Raw genomic sequence first — 20,637 nt, forward strand, 5'->3', positions numbered from 1 at the left:
ACCTGGCTGGTGCGTGGGGATGGTATACTGTATCTAATGTTCAGCTCCCTCTACGCATGGGTCTATTTGAAGCAGCACTGCTCTGTCGTAGAGGTCAGCAGGCCATGTTGCTACGCTCAGTTACTTTCATGCATCCCGGTCAGATCCTATCGCAACTAGTCTGAGCACAAGTTCAATTGTATATAGCCTACTCTGGTGCAGAGTGAGCAGGCCAGTGGCTGGTGCAAGAGGTGGAAAATTGTAACCTTACACAGAACTACAAGACATAATAATTCCCTTGTTCCACCAAGGCATGCCAAGAGGGGTGCCCTTCTCAATGTTAGTAGAAGAAGGGGCAGGAATATTAGGGCCACTATGATGGTGATAAAGTGAAGGAAATGGTGGGGTACCTATTGCTGGGCTTGAAACTGGGACTGTGAAAAGAGGTTGCAATGATATAAAAACTTCTGAAGTCAGCCTAGTCAGTAATTTACTTTGTCTTTTTTTTCCTTGCACCTGACTTAAACCTCATCATGTTCAATAGAGCAGTCATCCCTTTGACATACAATCATTACCCCATGCCGGTGCATATGCTCTCTATCGCAGCCCCATTTCTTTTCCAGGTTGAATGAAAACACTTTCCTGCAATCAAGAGGAAGATCCAGTAAGAAGTCTGGCTCCATCTTACATATATACTACCTCACAACTCTCTAACTACACACAAAGATACAAAGCACAAACCATTATCTAGTGCTCAAAGAGATGGGTGATAGAAGGTTGGTCAAATAAAAGGTTGGAGGTACCTGTCTGGCTCTCACAAACCTATGAAATATAGATAGCACTGACATATAATTATATTACTTTTAAGGGTCTCCAAAAGTGCAGTCTAAATGTGAGACAGAGTTTCATGAAATGTATGAGCAAAAAAGGAACAGACAAAAATGACACCAGTAAAACCACTAAAACCAGGAAACCCTTCAAATAACTCATGACAAAGAACCAAATGCTCTTAAAACAAAGAGCCAATCAATAGAGCTTTATAACAATGTGCACTTGATGGCAAAGTGGCCAAAGCAAACTAGTCTTCCATATGTACATTTTAGAGCTTCTCACCTCTCTAGAAGTGTGTCTTGTATTACAATGCTCAAAGGCTGCCAAGCCTCCAGGTGGCAAAAGATAAATTAGCCACTTGCTTAGAAATAACTGTTTGGCTAACAGTCTCCCTTCCTGACCTGAAACAAACAAACTCATGATGAGAAATAAAACAAGCAGGCAGCTAAGTGGTGTAGCAGTTGGCATGTTTGTCTCAAAGCTTGGTTCTCCAGTTCAGTTCTTGATTGGGGTGGCTTCTGTTAGGAGTCTGCACATCCTCTGCGCCCATGTGTGGTTTTATAAGGTGCCTTGCTTTTCTCCCACACCCCATAATTCTGCCTGTACACGAAACAAAAACTATGTACTTACCACATCAATAGACATGCTTGGTCGTGTTTCATTTGCCTCTACTGATAGGACTGACAGCAACTATCAGCCCCTATGGCAAAGATATCCACTTTCCCAGGCATCAAAACCTCCTCCATACACACAATGCCTTGCATCCCTCTGGCCCCCCAGACTGGAAATTAACTTGTTTGGAACTCAGTCTATAACTAATTTAAGTACGGCCCAAACATGCATTCACATACCATCTCCTCCCCTTAGCCAAGTTGGGGGACAGTGGAAAGAAATGTAGAGAAAAATCAAGCATGACCGTGCAGATATAGAAGTTATGTCCTTACCATAACGTTCCATGTGGAGTGTTCATCTCGCCTTTGTTCTTACATGGGTTGGCCGATCCTCCGTGTCGACTTGCTGCAAGCTCTGCATCGAGAAGAAGCTCGAGACAATCTAATACCCACAATCCCCCTCTGCCTTTACCTCAGATCTAGTTTGCAAGCAAACCAGTCTCCAGAGAGAGCACACTCATGCTTACATCACATATGCACAGAACTAAGAGTCTATATATATATATATATATATATATATATAGACATGTCAACTATATACACAATAACTGCAAAGCAGAAGCAGAATCCAGGCCAGGCACCAAAAACTGAACGTTCTTGGAGGGTGGGAATGTAGAACAAAAGATGAACACTCCACATGGAACGTTATGGTAAGGACATAACTTCTATATGTGATAGTGTTCAATCTTAGCGTCCTAGCTCCTTGTTCCTGAGGAACTCACGGAAGGACGTTCTTGAGCACAGTGGAACCAAAGGTTGCCCTGTCCTAGAAACCTTGTCTACCTTATAATGAGAAATGAATGTATGTGGCTTAGACCAAGTAGCAACCGCACAAATAGCGTCTAGTGGTAGGCGGGCTGCATGAGCCAGGGATGTAGACACTGACCTTGTGGAATGTCCTTTGGGTTTGTGCAAAAGAGTTTGATTTGAAGAATCATAGACATAGATTATACAATCCGTTAACCACTTAGAAAGAGTTCTTTTGGTAACCCTTCTCCTTTCCTGTTATCAGCAAAGGCCACAAAAAGTTGATCAGATTTTCTGTGATCTTTTGTTCTATCCAAGTAAAACCTTAGCTGTCTGTGAACATCTAATTTGTGCAACATATACTCCATTTTGTTGGAGTGATTCTTGAAGAAGGTGGGTAATTCAATGGACTGATTAATATTATTAATAGAACAAACTTTAGGAAGGAAGGATGAATTAGTTCAAGAGAAACTCTGTCAGAGTGAAAGATCAAATAAGGGTGCTTAATGGAGAGAGCTTGAAGTTCAGATACTAGCGGATGTAATGGCTACCAAAAGAGAGTCTTCCAAGACAAAAATTTCAATGGGCAAGAGGAGGCTGGTTCAAAGGGGGCAACATTAATTTAGATAACAATAAGTTTAGACTCCAAGGTGAGGAGATCTAATTGGTGGTCTAATATGAAAAGCCCCTTTTAAAAGGCTTTACAAAGTCTGTGGGCCATAACAGGAGCCCACATTCTTCCACATGGAAATTAGAAATGGCAGCCAATTGAACTCTTAATGTGGCAGGAGAAGCACCCTGATGGAACAAGTCTGTTAAAAACTCTAATATTTTATACAAAGGAGCTATAAAAGGATCCACTTGCTGTGTATTGCCCAGAATACAAATCGCTTCCATTTACTAGAATATGTTTTAGTAGTGGAAGCTTTATGAGAAGCCACTAATATATTCTGAACTGCAGGCGAAAGAAGATCAGACCTGGCTAAGTTGGGAATTGGAGCAGCCAAGCTGCTAGATGGAGGGACAAGATAGCGGGATGGGGAGCCCCTGACGAGTGAGTCAATAGATCTGGCTCTGGGTCCAGGATCCAGGGTCCCCGAATGCAGTGTGTCTTCAGGAAAGGAAACCAAATTTGACGAGGCCAGAATGGGGCAATGAGGATTATTGTCCTGTGTAGGTTTCTGGCTTTCTGGAGAAACTTTGATATCAGGGGAAATGGAGGAAATGCGTACAGGAGTCCCGGGGCCAATCGTGAATCAGTCGTCCCTGGGGACTTCCCTGGAGGGGTAATAGGGCAAAGTAGCTCCTGCATTTGGCGTTCATTGGAAACAGATCGCAGGAAGGCTGGCCCCACGAAAAATCTTTCGCAACTGACTGTTTTAGGGACCACTCGTGCGGTAACATAAGTCCTCTGCTCAGCCTGTGGGCTAGGGCGTTGGATCACCCGGGATGTGCTATTAGAAAGCGACCCGTGGACTCCGCCCATTGCCAGATTCTCATGGCCTCTCTGCATAGCTGATAGGACTTGGTTCCCTTGCTTGTTTATGTACCAGACTACCGACATGTTGTCCGTCTGAACTGCAATAGTTCCCAGAGGAAGAAGGGGAGCAAAGTGTTGCAACGCTAGAAACACTGCCCTCAACTCTAGAACATTGATGTGCAGATTGTACTCCAAATTGGTCCATTCGCCTTGGACTGTCTGTCCCTGAAAGATGCCCCCCCACCCTATCAGGGAAGCGTCCGTGGTCACCGTAACTGTAGGCGTGGGTAGCACAAATGGTCTCCCCTTGGAAAGGTTGCACGTTTGAAGCCACCAGTTTAGGTGTGTTTTGCATGTGTTCGTTATAAGAATCTCGTGTGTTAGAGGTAGTTGTTGGAGCGACCATTGTGCAAACAGTAGCCATTGTAGGACTCTCATGTGCAGCCTTCCCAAGGGTATTGCAATAAGAGAAGCTGACATGAGTCCCAAAACCTTCAGTACCAGTTTTGCTGGGGATTTCCTGGACAAGAGAAGAAGGCGATGTGAGTCTGAAGTGAAAGTATCCTTTCTGGAGGAAGTCTTAGAATTAACTGATGTGTGTTTAATTCGCTCCTATGAACAAGATACTCTGTGATGGCTGTAGTAAGGATTTTCGAAGTTTACGGAAATTCCTAGGTGAACACACAGTTGAAGAGTATAGTCTCTGGCCTGTACTAGTTGACGCTGAGTGGTGGCAGAAAGGAGCCAGTCGTCCAGATACGGAAACACCTGGAATCCTTGGCGTCTCAAGTGAGACGCTACCACTGCCATGCATTTGGTGAAGACCCTGGGGGCTGAGGTCAGACCAAAGGGCAGGGCTCGAAATTGAAAGTGACTGGCACCCAGCCGGAAGCGCAAATGATCTCTGGATGCCCTGGCCATTTTGATGTGGTAGTATGCATCCTTCAGATCTATTGAGCACATCCAGTCGTCCTTCTGTAAGAATGGAAGGATCGATTGAAGCGTGACCATTCGAACTTTTCTTTCTTGGAAGGTATTGAGGTCGCTTAGGTCCAGAATGGGCCTCCAGTCCCCTGTTTTCTTTGGAACTAAAAAGAACCTTGAGTAAGTCCCGAATCCTTGCTGGTCCGCTGGGACTGGTTGGATGACTCTTTTTTCTAGCAGCTTTGAAATTTCTATAGCTGCTGGCTCAGATGGGCGGTACATCTGGGAGTCTTTTCTTTGGAATGGGATGGGATAGAAAGGGTATATTGTAACCTCTGGTAACCACGCTTTTTACCCACTTGTCTGTAGTTATGTTTTGCCAGGCCTGAGGGTATTAAGACCCCGACTGCCTCCAGAGCAGGACAGTCGGGCCTCCTCTCAGGAGTGCTGGAAAGGTTTACCAGGGAGTGTATCCCTGTCACCTTGATTCTGCGGACCCCCTCTGCCGCCAGGGCGGCGTCTTCCACCTCTGCCCCCTCCTCTGCCTCTAGAAGGGGCATCACCCTGTGTGCCTGGGAAAGATCCTTGGGGTTTTCGAAACCACATTTTTCCACCACGTTGCCCTTTGGGGTACGGTCTGGTCCTTTACTTTGGGGCCAAAGAGAGTGGCACCGTCAAATGGGGTGTTAGTAAAGGAAGACTTGAAGGCTACCGCAAATGAACATAAGCGCATCCAGGATTGTCTGCGAAGAGCAATTGCTGAAGCTGCTGCCCTACTCGAACCTTCGCGCTAAGAGATCAGCCTCATGGACGAGTTCACAATGGATGTAAGGGTATTAAGTTGCTGTCACTTTCTCTGAGACAGCAGCATCTGTAGTACCCTGGAGGGTATCTCCCAACTCTTTGACTAGATCCCCCTGTAGTCGTGTAAAGTGGGTCAAATAGTTCAGGGATCGCATGGAAAAAGCCGCTGAACTAAAAATGCGCTTCCCATACCTGTCCATAGTCCTAGAATCTTTATTAGGGGGATGGACAGATGAGGAAGATTCCGACATCTCCTTTTTCGTGGCGCTGCCACCATAGCGTCCACTGGAACTCCTTTTGTTAAGTAAGTCTTGTCCTGGGGTGCAGTGATATACTTATTGGGTTTCCTTGGGACTGGTTCCACTGTGTCAGGAGCCTCCACGCCCTTGAGCAATAAGTTCCATTAATTCGGAGTGACCCAGGAGGAAGAAGGGCGAGCACCGAATGCCTTCAGCAAGACTGACTCATCCTCAGAAGGGGGGAGGGACTGCCAGTCACCTCTCTGTTTCAGGATCTCCAATATGTCAGGAAAAGACATCTTCTGAAGGTGACTTAGGGGACCCTTCTGACTCATCTAAGTCAGTATCGGATGTCAAGGATTCTTGTGGAGAATCCAAGTGTCTCCTCTTACACAATCTTTTCCTAGGGACTTCTTCGTGGGGAGCATCCGAAGAAGCCTCCGAGGAAGAGGGGGCACCCTCAGGGGTGGCTGAGACACGGTGCTCGGCGCTTGGATGTGGCCGTGGGTGCAGAGGAGGATAACGGCCCTTTATGGGGAGGAGAGGTTGCTTCTACTGATGTGGTTGTCTGGGTAGACAACACCTTCCTCATCAGATCGAAAGCCCGGGGCCCGAGTCGAAGAATCTCCCGGTTCGAAGAAATGGGAAGAATCCCGAAACAGGCACCGAAGGCATCGACCCGAGGACGGAGCCGAATCGATCCGCCGAGGCCCGAGGGAAGGGTCAGAACCGAACGTCGGTTCGACTCGAACCAAGGACAGATCGTCGGCTCCGAGACTCCGGTACCGGGTCCGACAGAGTCGAGGTGAGAGGAACAGACCGAGAGAAGGACGGTTCTGGACCCGAGGGCTCCACAATCAGAAGATCAACCTCTTCCGGCTCCAAAGACTCGATAGGTCTTGGAGGAGGAATGGATGGAGACAATGGGAGGCCTTCAAGTTTCGACACCAACTGGGTGGAAACTGAAATAAGTTTGGATAGGGCCGAATGCTCCAATAACTTCTAAACCACACGATCCACATCGACATCGGAGAGCTTAGAAGAACGGGTCGAAGGAACCGAAGACGGAGCCGACCTCAATAGAGTCGAGGGAGGGAGCTCCATCACCGGTTCCAAGACTCGAGGCTCAGGAACCGACACCAGTTGAACACTCGGCCCCGAAGTCTGTGGAACCGGTGATCTAACTTTCGAAGAGCTCGGAGCCGATGACTTGGGCTCCGACGTCTTCGATTCCTTCGAGGATTTGGATGCCTGGTCTGAAGCATCCAGAGCCTCCTGAAAGGAAGGTTTTAACAACCCTCTGTCCATGAGTTTCCTGCGCCTATCTGTCATGACCCTCCCACTAAAAGAGTGACAAATAGAACAGTCCTCTTGTAAGTGGAGAGGGCCAAGACAGTAGACACAGGAACTATGGTTGTCAGTAACTGACATTTTTTGGCCACACTGACAACGCTTAAAGCCTGATTTAATTTTGTCAGACATTTTTCAGTAGAGAAAAGTCAAGTCCAGTATAAAGACAAATCCAATGTAAACAAGTCAAATCCGATGGGTATGTCAGTCCGGTTGTCAAATTTAGAAGGGGTAGTAGGCCGAAAACTCTAACCAGATAAATTAAATTTAACGGTACCGAGAATTGTACCTACACACACTCATACACTAAGTATACCTAAAGGTACTTTCAGAACAACTTTTTCTAAAATATAACAAAAAAAATAAGTTATATCTTATCTGAAGATGCTCGAGCTAGCTCCCAGCGATGCGAGCAGCGCAAACTAGATCTGAGGTAAAGGCAGAGGGGGATTGTGGGTATTAGATTGTCTCGAGCTTCTTCTCGATGCAGAGCTTGCAAGCGGCCGACACAGAGCCGAGGATCGGCTCTGAACCCATGTGTAAGAACAAACGGCGAGATTGAACACTATCACATCTATTGTTATGGTAAGCACATAACTTTCATATCTTTCATGGTCTAGTTCACTCTCCACTTCTGAAAGGACAGAATTCTTATGAATTAGCCTAGGAAAGAATATCACTGACACTGCTGCTCCAAATGCCACTCATGAGTGTGTGATAAAGTACAGTTGTGTACACTTACCATAAATGTAGATGTTCGAGTGTATTCATTCTGTTGCAGTCAACACATTTGGGTTATCCCTACCAGGGTAGCCCTCTGCTGGCCCGAATACCAGAGACGTATTTCTGCGTCAGTTGCTGCTGCTTGAGGACTGACGTCAGGTCGTCAGTAGTATAAATCAAGGCAGCCGACACCATTACATCAGCTTTTCTTACCCTAACCTGTCAGAAGCCCCCAGTAGGAGGCCAGGTCTGGTGGAAGAAATGCCACCAGTGGAAAATAAATACCAATAGGTCCCTTATAAGGAAAGGAGAACAAGAAGTTAGAATGGTAATAAAAGGAGAAAGAGAAGAAAGGGGGATGAATGCGGGGGGACCAGGACTGCAACAGTGAATACACTCGAACATCTACATTTATGGTAAGTGTACACAACTGTACCATGTTCTTCGTGTTTCACTGTTGCAGTAATCACATTTGGGTTGATTCCCAAAGCGGAGGAAAAAGGTGGAGACAGTCAATGAAACTAGGGACTGGCTAGGATGCCCTGCAAGTTTGTAGAGGCAAACCCTGCCCTGGATTTGAAGAGAGGCAGGTGGTAATGCTTGGTAACAGTGTGAACCGATGTCCAGGTAGCAGCCTTCAAGGTGTTCCTGGTGGGGACTCCTCTGAGGAAAGCTGCAGAGGTGGAGACTACTCTGATGGAGTGTGTCCTGACCCCCATTGGGGGGAGGGCTTTCCATGCTGTTTGTAGCAGAAATGGATGCAGTGTGCTATCCATTTGGAAATGGTTTGTTTGGAGATGGCTTTGCCTTCTGCCCCTGTAGCAAAGCTAAGCAGCAATTAATCAGACTTTCTGAAGGATTTAGTCCTGTCTAGATAGAATCTGAGCTGTCTGTGCACATCTAGAAGGGTGAAGAATCCTTTTCTCCCTTGTTCTGGGGATTAGGAAAAAAGGTGGGTAAGGTGAGCTTTTCCAATACAAAGTTAAGGTCCCAAGCTGGTGTTGGTGCCCTTCTGGTAGGCCTCAAGTTGCATGCCCCTCTTAGGGACTGTTTGATCAAAGGATGGGAGAAAAGGGGCTGCTCAGTCGGAAAATGAGCAGCAATAGCAGAGGCATGTATTTTTATACAGGAGAAAGAGAGACCACTGTGTAGTAGGTCAGCTAAGCAATCCAGGATGAGAGGGAGGGAGGGCTGTGCTGTATTGGCCCCCTTAGCCTGGATCCAGGTGCAGAACCTTTTCCATTTATCAGCATAATATCTTCTGGTGCTAGGGCGTCTGGCCTCACAGATAAGATCCAGAACCTGTTTACTAAGGTTGGCAGATTGGTTTGGGGTTAGGGAATACGCCAAGCTGCCAAATTAAGTGTCTGCAATTGGGATGCAAGAACTCCCCTTCCCTCTGGGTCAGGAGGTTTGGAATCTGAGGAAGATGCCATGGGGTAGCGAGCACTGGCTGCGCAGCAAGGGATACCAGTGCTGGCGGGGCCAGTCTGGAGCTATGAGAATGGTCCTTGGTTTTCCTCCCTAAATTTGAGCAGTACCCTGGGGATGAGAGGTAGGGGAGGAAAGGTATAGACCGAAAGAGTGACCCAGGGGAAGGACAGGGCATCCACTTTCCAAGCCATGCAGTGATGCTCCCTGGTGCAGAATTTGCTGAGCTGATAGTTGGTGTGGGAGGCAAAGACGTCGAACTTCGGGGGGTCTCCATTTCTGAGTTATTACGGTGAACGTGCTTCTGTTGAGTAGCCACTCATGTGGATTCAGAAGATTTCTGCTTAGTTGGTCTGCCAGACAGTAGAGAGAGACTGGTAGGAATTGCACAGGTGTAGGTGCATGGCAGAGGCAGTGTGCCAAAGGGTATTGGCCGGCATGCATAGAGGGTAGGTGTGTCCCTCCCTGCTTGTTGATGTACCACATTACAGTGCTGTCTGTTTTGATCAGGAGAGCCCCTGGAGAAAGAAGGGGCTTGAAAGCTATCAAGGAGTGCTGCACAGCCATCATCTCTTTTTGATTGATGTGCAGAGGGATTTGTTGTGGGCTCCATTGGCCCTGTGTGCACCTGTCATCCAGGTGTGCACCCCAAGTGTAGTCTGATGCATCTGTGGTGAGGGTATGGGTGGCGGGAGTTGGGGAGAAAGGCATTCCCTTGTTGTGGGAGCATGCTGTTGGCCACCATAGAAAATGTTTTCTGAGGCAAGGAATTATAGGTAGAAGAGTTTCCAGGTCTTGAGAGTGTTGGCAACAAAGACTCGTTAGGTACCACTGAAGTTTTCTCATATACAGTCTGGCATATGGAATGAGTAGTATGCAAGATGCCATGAACCCCAGAGCTTGCAGGATCTTCCTTGCAGTTAGCTGGAGCCTTGTGGCTAGTTGAGGAAGATTATCTTTAGGGTGGTCACCTGTTTGGATTTCCAGATGCTGATTGTGTACCCTAGGAAGGTTAGAAGGGTCTTTACAAAAGCCAGGTGCTTCAGCAGCTTCTCCTGGCTGTTTGCCAGAATAAGGCAGTCGTGTAAGAATGGGTAAATCTGAATATTTCTTTGTCTGCCAAAGGCAATGGCCGGAGCCAGACATTTTTTGAAAACTCTGGGAGCAGTAGATAAGCCAAAGTGAAGCGCAGAGAACTGAAAGTGTTGATATCCTGCCCTGAAGCAGAGATATTTCCTGCATGATTCCCTGATAGGAATGTAGAGTTAGGCCTCTTTTAGATCTAGGGTGGCTGGCCAAGCGTCCTTGGGGAGCATGGGGAGCAGCTGCTGGAAGGTGACCATTTTGAATTTTAGGATCACCAGGAAGGTGTTTAGAATGGATAGATTGAGGATGGGCCACCAGGTGCCCTCTTTTCTGGGCACCAGGAAAAGTCTGGAGTAGAAACCTTGGCCTATCTGTTCTGCAGAAACATGCTCTACTGTCCTCCTAGAGAGCAAAGAATTTGCTTTTGAGCCTCTGTCCACTGATTTGGTGGTAGAAATGGGAACCCTTTTGGGTGTGGAAGGACATTTTGTATCCCTGAGACACAATGTTCAGAACCCAGTGGTTCTTGGTAATGGTGGCCCAGGTGCTTGAGTGAAAAGAGAGTTTTCCTCCTAGGGGTAAGTGAAGACGGGCAGAGGGAGGGGGTGGAGGAGATGAGTCTTTGTGAGTTTTTACCATAAGTGAGTGGCTTAGAACTACCTGGTTTTGAAGTGGTGGTAATCCACTGCTTAGATCTCTGTGTTCCCTTTGGTTGCTGTCGGTGGGGTCAGGTTCCCTGGGGTCTGCCCTGAACTGGCTTAGTGGGAGCAGGAAAGGATCAGTGCTTGGTGGGACAATACACCAACAGTTTATTGCACCACAAAATAAAAGAAACATAAGCGCTTTTGTTATATAAAATACATAACTTCATCAGATAAAAGCCAGCATTCAAATGGGCACATATACATGACTTGCATTATCACATGACAAACCCCAATTAATGACTTAAAGCAACAATGTATAAAAATATAAAAACAGTTAAAAACATACATGACCATTAGTAGATTCCCAAGGAAAAAAAAAATATTTATTTAGGAAAATAATGCATAAATACGAACGTGAAAAAGCACATATTTAAAAAAACAACTAAAATGTAAATATGTAAATGTGTGTATAAGTCCATTAACACATATTTATGTGTATAAATCTATGCTCTCTAAATTCTGCCTTCATTTTTAACACACATCCCTATAGATGCAATTTCATTTAAACCTGGGAATCCCACTGCATCTAGGCGCAAAATGCAATACAGCTCATGGTTCTCCAAGAACAATTGACAGGGACCACCTCTTGAATTCTTTTGCACTTGTTCAATTATAATAAACTTGAATTGGTGTTCAGGGAATTCCAGAATGTGTCTATATAGGGCATTGGTAGTTTTTATCCCCTGTATATCATAACTGTGCTCATAAATACGTTGCTTCAGCATCCGCTCCGTCTTGCCAATATAAAAAGTAGGACAGGTCTGGCACAATGCCCCATATACAACTCCAGAACTATTACAATTGTAATGCCCCTTCACTCTAAAATTAAACCCATTGATAGCAAAAAGCTCACCCACATTGATGTATTTACAGTGATGGCATCTCCCACATGGAAACATGACCTATGCTTTAAATCATCAAGTTGCTTACCAACTTTTCCTACCAAGTGTTTGATGTTCAAACCTCTTTTCCATACTATGACTGGTTTGTTACGGATTCTAGATCTAATCTCCCCATCTCCCAACAAAACCTTCCAATTTTTTGCTAGAATCTCCTAGATCGATGTCCACAGAGCATCTGGTTACAAAGGACAATTTGAAATTGGTATCAGTAGTAGTAACTGCACTCCCCCTATTTACTAAAATAGTTGAATTACATGTACTTACATTATAGTCATGACCATTTTCATCAAGAATGGGGGAACAGAACCCAGATCTTCTCTTGTCCATTACTTCTCTTTTAATATCTTGCACAAAGCCCATGGGGTAGTTCCTCTTAATAAACATCCTCTCTAAAAATGCGCACACAGATGAAAATAAATCAAAATCTGACACCATCCTTGCGGCCCTGACAAATTGTCCCTTAACAACTGCTTTCCTTTGGGACAATGGGTGACTACCATCAAAATTAAGGAAGGCATTAGAATAGGTAGGCTTCCTATATATGGTAGAAACAAATCTCCCTTTTATCACATCCTTCTCAAGTTTGACATCAAGATACCAAACGAGTCAGTCCAAACCAGCAAAAATGAAGCAAAAAAGGTTCCAGGCCACCAGTGAAATGAATCTTCAGTTCTTTTATTTAAATCCAACAACAAATGAGCGCTTTCGTCTACAAAATGAGACTTCTTCAGATAAAACAATACTGGTGCCACTCTTAATTTAAATAAAATGCCTTAATTAACCTAATTAACTAATAAACAAAATTTTAAAGCTCCACCACCAAGTGGTTTCTGACTCTTTGGTTGTTATACCAAACATCGCAAAAATCAAAAGTTTAGAAAATCCATTAATGGAATTAAAAAAAGTGGTATAAAAAATTGTGTAGAACAATCATTATGTAAAAAATAAAACTTTAATCTTGATTGTATTTTTTTGATATTTAATGTAGCCCTTTATACACTAAAATGCTGTAAACTACAACAGTGAAATCACACTCTACCTGCTCTCTCTGCTAAAATAGCCTTAATACTAATGTATTCATTCAGGCCTGGACTAATGTTAGCCTTCAGCCTCAATTGCCATCTAAGTTCGCTATTGAGTAATATATTCCTCATGTCGCCTCCTCTAGGGTTATTTTTAACCAAGTCAATAATCCCAAACTTGAAACCACTAAATGAAGTACAAAGAACTGAATGTTTGTAAAGGGCACTGGTTTCTTTCCTATTTCTAATGTCGTATATGTGTTCATATATTGTGTCTTTCAGTGCCCTTTCAGTTTTTCCTACGTAAAATGATGAACACTTTGTGCAGATAGCCAAATATACCAATATCTTGGTTTGACAATTACCCCTACAAAATTTAACTGTACTACCTAAACCATTTTTCAATTTGATAAATTCTTCTTTGAAAATATGTAAACATTGCCCACACCTACAACATGAACTGGTTGCTTTTTTGATGTTGTCTAAATTATTACCCTTCTCAAGTAACCTTTTAAAATTAATTCCTGTCTTACATGTAAAATGAGGTCTATTGCCTACCACCTCATAAACTTCTTTGTTGGTTTTTAGTATGGACCAATTAGTTTCCACTATTTTTGTAAACAAGTCAGAAAACCCATTATACTCAGTAACACATGCCCCTAAAAAGTTTCTTGTCTCTTTCTCAGGTTCTACTACTTTTGTAAAAGGTTGACCTAATAAGGCCTTATATTTGGTCCCCCAACCATTGTAGACTTCCTCCAAAATTTTACCAACCATTTCTCTTGGGTATCCTCTCTCTACAAACTTTTCACCCAAGAAATTAAATTCGTATAATAGGTCCTGATAATCAGATGTCATCCTCGCTATGTTAACAGCCTGTCCCTTAATGAGGCTTCTTTTTTGATGAAATGGGTGAAAACTGTCGTGGTGCAAATAACTATTGCACCATGTATTCTTACGAAAGATCCTGGACTTAAAACCCTGTGGTACTTTGCTGATGGTGATGTCCAGATAGTTAATACTCATTATGTGTGAATGAAAGGAAATCAGTGGCATGATTCAAATAATGAATAAATTCCTCCATATTTTCTTTTGACCCTTCCCAAATCACAAAAATGTCGTCCAAAAATCTCAAATAACACTTAATTTGCTTCCTATATCTACTTTTTAATATGTGTCTTTCTTCCCATTCTAACATCACCAAAAAAAAATGAAAAAGGGGGCACAGCTGCCCCCCCAGCTATGCCGCTAACTTGTCTATAGTACTCTCTGGAAACCAAATATATTATTGTCTAGTACGACCTCCAGAAGTTCCAGTATCAATAATTTTTGGTCGTGGGGTACATCTAGATGCTTATGAATACTTTCTTCAAAAAATTCAAAACCCTCCAATCTGGGAATACATGTAAATAAATCCTTTACATCTATGGTTAAAAATTTACATTCTTCAGACCACAGGTCGTTGTTTATTTTACCAAGAAAGTCCCAAGAATCCTTAATCAAATGTTCTTGCTTTACAACTATATTTTTAATAGTTGACTGCTAGTGGATGGGTTTTAGAATTTTTTGCTGAGACTATTGACCTAAATGGGGGCTCTAAAATGGATTTATGAACTTTGTGGAATAATTGGATGCAATTGCCTCAAATAATGGTATGTCGTTTTCTCAACTCTATTTTCAATCAAATATTCGTCCAAAAGGGAGTCAATCCTCCTGTAGGCCATTTGTATCTCATTGTGTGACACTGAAGTGTAGGTATTCAAATCCATCAGGATGTTAGTTAGAACATTATTATATTCCTCATGGTTGTACAAAACCACTCCCCTTCATAATTCTGATGTTATTTTGTGCTTTTAAGGCCTCTAGCAAACCCTCTTCTTCCTTATTCAAATTATTATGTTGCCTTTCCTTTCTATTTTTCATATATGCCTCATAAATCTCTTTTGTAACTATATTCTCAAATGTATATATAGCTGGATGCAAAGGGGGGTTGTAGGTGCTGTTCCTAACCAATCCTTTATTTAAAGTGGAACTTTCTTTCACTGTTTTTTTATGAATTAATTTGGGATTTAATTTTCTAAGGTATAACTTCAGTTCCACTAAAATGTGGGCTAAATCCCCATACTTTGATCTAACAAACTGGAATCCCTTCGAAAATAAATCAAAATGTTTTTTCTCCAACTCTGTAGATGTATAGTTAAAAAGTTTGAAACCTTTATATTCAAAAACTATACCATTGGTGTCTTGTGTAATGTTGTTTATTTGCCCTTCCTCCCCATATTTTTCCATCCATAATTGTTCCCATATGAATTCATTAGAAGGCCTGGGTCTGAGGGGATTCGGGCCTTGCTTGCCAGTCGTTCTGATCTCCTGGGGCCTAAAAAAGGTAAAATAGGCTCTGAAAAAGAGTCCAGTTCATCCAAAACCCTGTTGTTAACACCCCTTCCCTGTTCATTTCTATCTTGAAAATGGGGTCTAAAAGAATTACTAGGTACATCAGTGTCATGATAGTTTAATGGGGCCCTTTCATATAATTTGTTTTTATTATTATAATTCTTAAAATTGTTAATAGGCCCTGGGTACATCTTACCCTTGGTATATTGCTCCTTATCTCTAATAAATTTATTTTGTTTCCTAGCAAAAACCTTATTAATCCTACTATCTGTTCTTTTTAAAACCTTAATATATAGGTATTTATTTTCATCAAATAACAAGTCCTTAGAAATATCATCATTTAGTTTGTTTAAATCAATTAACAAACTATTCAACAAGGTCTCGTTATGTTTGATAAGTTTCAGAATTAAATCAAATCCACATTCATCAAAAACAAATCATGAAAATCTTTTAAAACAACATCTGAATAAGTAATTCCAAAAGGATATTTAAAAAATCTTAGTTAGGATAGCGAGGATGACATCTGATTATCAGGACCTATTATACGAATTTAATTTCTTGGGTGAAAAGTTTGTAGAGAGAGGATACCCAAGAGAAATGGTTGGTAAAATTTTGGAGGAAGTCTACAATGGTTGGGGGACCAAATATAAGGCATTATTAGGTCAACCTTTCACAAAAGTAGTAGAACCTGAGAAAGAGACAAGAAACTTTTTAGGGGCATGTGTTACTGAGTATAATGGGTTTTCTGACTTGTTTACAAAAATAGTGGAAACTAATTGGTCCATACTAAAAACCAACAAAGAAGTTTATGAGGTGGTAGGCAATAGACCTCATTTTACATATAAGACAGGAATTAATTTTAAAAGGTTACTTGAGAAGGGTAATAATTTAGACAACATCAAAAAAGCAACCAGTTCATGTGGTAGGTGTGGGCAATGTTCACATATTTTCAAAGAAGAATTTATCAAATTGAAAAATGGTTTAGGTAGTACAGTAAAATTTTGTAGGGGTAATTGTCAAACCAAGATGTTGGTATATTTGGCTATCTGCACAAAGTGTTCATCATTTTACGTAGGAAAAACTGAAAGGGCACTGAAAGACACAATATATGAACACATATACGACATTAGAAATAGGAAAGAAACCAGTGCCCTTTACAAACATTCAGTTCTTTATACTTCATTTAGTGGTTTCAAGTTTGGGATTATTGACTTGGTTAAAACATGAGGAATATATTACTCAATAGCGAACTTAGATGGCAATTGAGGCTGAAGGCTAATATTAGTCCAGGCCTGAATGAATACATTAGTATTAAGGCTATTTTAGCAGAGAGAGCAGGTAGAGTGTGATTTCACTGTTGTAGTTTACAGCATTTTAGTGCATAAAGGGCTACATTAAATATCAAAAAAATATAATCAAGATTAAAGTTTTTATTTTTAATTCCTATTTTTTATATAATGATTGTTCTACACAATTTTTTACACCACTTTTTTAATTCCATTAATGGATTTTCTAAACTTTTGATTTTTGTGATGTTGGGTATAACAACCAAACAGCCAGAAACCACTTGGTGGTGGAGCTTTAAAATTTTAAAATTTTGTTTATTAGTTAATTAGGTTAATTAAGGCATTTTATATAAATTAAGAGTGGCACCAGTACTGTTTTATCTGAAGAAGTCTCATTTTGTAGACGAAAGCGCTCATTTGACATCAAGATAGCTAATACTCTCCTCACCAATGTTATGAGAGAAATGTAGAAAGTCGGTTGTATTATTAATATATTCTAAGAAAATGCCAATATTCTCTCTGTTCCCATTCCATATAAAAAACAGGTAATCCAGGTATCTCAAGTATAGAATACAATTTTGGAACCCTGAGTGTTCAAAGAGAAATCTCCACTCCCACTCACACATAACCATGTTTGCATAAAGAGGTCTATAAGCCGCTCATATTGCAACCCCGGGTCTGCGGACAAAAAAAAACTGCTCATCAAAATAAATATAATTATTCCTTAAGACCATTTCCATCATTTCAACATGTGTGTTAATGGAATTTTGGTCAATCCCTTTTCTAAATAAAAATTCACCAAACCAATGAAAGCCGACCTCATGAGGTATTACAGTAAATAAATATTTTACATCCACAGTAAAAAATAAAAACTGTTTTTGAACTGTACCTCATTACATTTAGCAAGAAAGTCCCAAGAGTCGACACAGAGATGTTTCTCGGTTCTTAATAACAATTTAAGTTTGGTATCTAGGAATTTAGCAATAGGGGAGGTAATAGAATTATGGGTGTCTACAATGGGGCGGAATGGTGGATCTATAATTTGTTTTTGCAGTTTAGGGAGCCCAAATATAGTTGGAATAACTGGGGCATTCATTTTTAAATATTTAAATTCAACAAGCGAGATGCGACCCTCCATAACCATGTCACTTAGCTGTGTGTTAATCCTATGATAGGCAATGTTAACCTCATTCCTAGGCACTTGACAGTAAGTGGTACTGAAAAGAATGTTATACATACATTGGATATAGTTCTCCATGTCCATTATTACAACCCCCCCCACCTTTGTCAGGTTGAACAATTCTAACCTTTTGTTGTCACACCATAGTCAAAATGTCACATTCAGCTGGTTTTAAATTCTTATGGTATACGACTGGAGATTTAAATAAATGCCTGAAATCAAGTTCACACATTTGCTCAGAGTGGAGGGTGGAATGCATGGGCAGGTTACACAGACTGGAAGGTCTCAATTCATTCTGAGTAGCCCTATTACTGTTGTTGAATACAATGCTACAGGTGCCTCTAATAGGGACCATCACTGTCATTCCCTCAAACAGCTCAAATGGCTTGAGTTGCCCCATCTACTTCTTACTACACAGCTCTACACAAACTGTTCTACCTCCCAGACAAAACCTCCATATTACGAAATCTAATACAATCCTACACCACCACCAGAGTCTTAAGATCAACAGACCAAAATCTCATAAAAATCATCAAACATAAGAACGAAGCTGGTAAAACTCTCTGCCTGTACAATAGCAAAAACCTGTAATTCACTTCCTAATGACATTACTTCTACAAGTTCTGCTCCACAATTTTAGAACTACTCAAAACCCACTATTTTAGCAACTGGCTGTGCCCATGTGACTCCCCAGGCTAATCCACTACATTGCAGTGATGCAAGGATTCTACCAAGGATGACCCAGTACTGCCTAATGTCTAGAATTCTTATTCTTTCCTAAAAACGCTTACTCCAATGGTATTGTCTTGTATATCTGTAATTAAATACTAAATACGTTCCTATATGCTATTTGTTTTGCCTTATGAACACAGCTATGTACTTTACATAAGTCTGTGAAGCAATGTTAGATATTATGTTTATATTGTGTGCATTAAGAATACAGTGCTGTATCTTGTAAATTTATCTGTTTAGCAATTGTTTAAGTGGAGCTTTTCTCCCCGGGCCTCTGCTGAAAATGGACCTGTGGCCACTCGGACTTTCCCGGTCATCAAATGTAAAATAAATAAAATAAAATAAAATAAATGTTAAGGTTCATTTTCCTGGTAAACAACTTGAGATCTAAAATCAATTGTGGAAGATTAGAACGAACAGCAGGAACAAATGTAAGTCACCTTGCAAATAAATTTGCGATCTCAACAGAATAGTCGAGAGAGCTATAATTAAAGACCTTAAAGTCACCTGTATTGTTAATGAGTATACGAGGTCCACCATCATCACCCACTATTATTCTCAAGCTCATCAGTTCCGCTTGTTGGTTCCGATTCCAACCCCTCAGCTGGTTCGACGAATTCCTCTGCTGGTATCCACGCTGGTTCCAAAATGACTGAGGGTCCCAGCCATTCTGTTGATTCTGGTTGTTGTACTCCCTCTCCGTGATCCACTCCAAGCGTCTCAGGCCTCCTTGGTCTAAAGGGATGTCACTTCCGGTATTGGTATCCTCATGAATATTTGAGGATTCACCATCCTCATCGGTTGTATACATTCTCCAACGTTGACCGCATTCTTGTGAGTTTGCATAGTCATCAGCGTCTCGTAATTAATTGATTTTACGCAGTTTAATGTTTTGAATGATGTTATCAATGTTGTTAAACACGTTGATATTTAAGTTGGTTTGTGCAAACAACAAATCACGAGTGATAGCCACATCAAGATCTTTGGTTTTTTTAGTTAATTCATCAATAGTGCGGGCACTGAATTTAACCAGGACTTCCAGATACTCAAACAGTGACAACAATTCTTGATGCAACGGAGAGTTTTTTACAAGTCCGGTTGGAAATTTACACTGCCTAAGCCCTTTGGGCACTTGTTTGTGTTTAATACACTCACACAGATATGCATTTGCAGTCTGTAACTTACAAACTTTAAGAAGCTGGTAGTGAAATAAGTCCAGACTATATTTAAATGTTCTATTATTATTACTGGCTGTATTTTGAGAAAATGTAATGCCATGTTGCAGCCAGTTACTCAAGTCCATACTCTCCAATGGTTCTAACAACCCGGTACGTGGAGTTTGATTACTATGTCCTTGTTCCACAATAATACCCCTGCTGTTTTGCACACCACTGCTGCCAGCCAAAACATGAGAATCCAGGAAAGACAGAGGATTATTAGGAAGGTTATTCCTAAAACTCTGCACTTCCAAAGCCAAGGAATCCACTTTCTGAGAAAGTTGCTGAATAAGGGCTGTAATAGCTCCATCATTCTCATTTGTTTCATCATTCGAAAACAATGTTTGTGAGGCAAGCCCACAGCCAGAAGCCATCCTTGCCTAAAAAACAGACTAGATCCCAAAGAAAAGCACAAACGTTTTAACCACACACAAGGCAAGGTTGGAGCTGTAGTTCACCAACAGTTTATTGCACCACAAAATAAAAGAAACATAAGCGCTTCCGTTATATAAAATACATAACTTCATCAGATAAAAGCCAACATTCAAATGGGCACATACATATGACTTGCATCATCACATGACAAACAACAGTTAATGAATTAAAGCAACAATGTATAAACATATAAAAACAGTTAAAAACACATATAACCATTAGTAGATAAATAATAAATATTTAGGAAAATAATGCATAAATATGAATGTGAAAAAGCACATATTAAAAAAACAACTATAAATAAATATATATTTTTTTACTAATGGTTATATGTGTTTTTTATTATTTTTTTTTATTTATTGTTAATTAATTCATAAAATGTTGTTTGTGTTGTTCATGTGAAGCATATATATGTGCATATATGAATAATAATGGCTTATTTGATCTGTGATTATTTTATATTTATATAAAAGCTTTATGTTTCTTTTATTTTGTGGTGC

The sequence above is a fragment of the Protopterus annectens genome, chromosome 14.part0, assembly GCF_019279795.1.
Source record: "Protopterus annectens isolate FY-2018-M chromosome 14.part0, PAN1.0, whole genome shotgun sequence".
In the NCBI taxonomy this organism is placed as follows: Eukaryota; Metazoa; Chordata; order Ceratodontiformes; family Protopteridae; genus Protopterus; species Protopterus annectens.